The sequence below is a fragment of the Pseudophryne corroboree genome, chromosome 7 (genome assembly GCF_028390025.1).
Source record: "Pseudophryne corroboree isolate aPseCor3 chromosome 7, aPseCor3.hap2, whole genome shotgun sequence".
In the NCBI taxonomy this organism is placed as follows: Eukaryota; Metazoa; Chordata; class Amphibia; order Anura; family Myobatrachidae; genus Pseudophryne; species Pseudophryne corroboree.
Genome location: NC_086450.1, coordinates 407,351,393 through 407,352,955, shown reverse-complemented (window position 1 = coordinate 407,352,955; position 1,563 = coordinate 407,351,393). Strand labels below are relative to the sequence as shown.

The 1,563-nt window shown below is 42.5% G+C and overlaps 1 pseudogene; it reads right to left on the bottom strand.

The window, feature by feature from the left end:
* Window positions 1–349: 349 nt before the first annotated feature.
* LOC134947080 (5S ribosomal RNA) lies at window positions 350–468 on the bottom strand (annotated as a pseudogene).
* Between the last annotated feature and the right edge of the window lie 1,095 nt (window positions 469–1,563).

Here is a 1,563-nt window from a genome sequence, read left to right as displayed (position 1 = left end):
GGATCCGTGCATGCCTATACAAACACGGGATAAAAAAGCAGGTCTGGTTTTTTTTTAGCACTTTTTCACGATTTGTATTTTAGCACGGCAGTGTTTGGCTATTGTCGGCAGTGTTTGTGTTTTGCACTTTTTAGTAAATTCCCGATTTCTACCAAATTGCAGGCGTATTTGACCGATGGTGTATTGATTCGTGATTTTTTCCTAGGACTTCCAAAATATTACGAATGCCCTCATCACTGCCGTGATTTTTGCTTAGTAAATTACCGAGATGACACTTTGAAGAAAAAACGGCATCTCGGTCAAAATCGGGACCTTAGTAAATATACCCCTATATGTGCTAAACCAATGAGCTCTACTACACTGAGTCTTCCTCAATGGTCACCCACTTGAGTACTGACCCAGCCCAACACTGATTAGCTTCCGAGATCGAACGGCTTCGGGCGTTTCCAGTGTGGTATGATAGTAGAGAGAATGAACAATGATTGGAAGCTCTGGAATCACTGATGAGAGTTCACAAATTTACACAGTTATTCAGGACAGATGATAGAAATAAGCCGATAGGGGAAACCAGATGGATCTGCTGCCAATGTTAGACAGGGACGTATCCCTGAATCAATGGTGAGAGTCCATGAAATGGAGGAAAGGGGGAAAGTAGGTAAGCAATGGTACCAGTCTAATTTTACTGATGGAAATTTTTACAAAATTCTAATTTGTGACAATAGTTGAATGGACTGCAATATTAATTCTGAAATTGGCTGGATTATTGATAAGTGCCAGGTAAAGTATAGTCTCTGTGCATATAGGGGGTCATTCCGAGTTGTTCGCTCGTTATTTTTTTCTCGCAACGGAGCGATTAGTCGCTAATGCGCATGCGCAATGTCCGCAGTGCGACTGCGCCAAGTAAATTTGCTATGCAGTTAAGTATTTTACTCACGGCATTACGAGGTTTTTTCTTCGTTCTGGTGATCGTAATGTGATTGACAGGAAGTGGGTGTTTCTGGGCGGAAACTGGCCGTTTTATGGGTGTGTGCGAAAAAACGCTACCGTTTCTGGGAAAAACGCGGGAGTGGCTGGAGAAACGGAGGAGTGTCTGGGCGAACGCTGGGTGTGTTTGTGACGTCAAACCAGGAACGAAACTGACTGAACTGATCGCAGATGCCGAGTAAGTGTGGAGCTACTCAGAAACTGCTAAGAAGTGTCTATTCGCAATTCTGCTAATCTTTCGTTCGCAATTTTGATAAGCTAAGATTCACTCCCAGTAGGCGGCGGCTTAGCGTGTGCAAAGCTGCTAAAAGCAGCTTGCGAGCGAACAACTCGGAATGACCCCCATAGTTATCTATTAAATAGTAATCAAAAAAATGCCTAAATCTAGGATATCTGAGATAAAGATACAGAGACAAATGAAAAAAGATAGCCATGTAACCAATAGACTGTATAAAAGTATCCAACTGTAGGATGTTGGTAACAAAGAAACACAACCTGATGGCAGAGAGACTGCAACAAAATTACAGTGGTATCTCCTGACTAGGAAAGGTCTATTAGGGTTCAGAGTAAATCACTGCC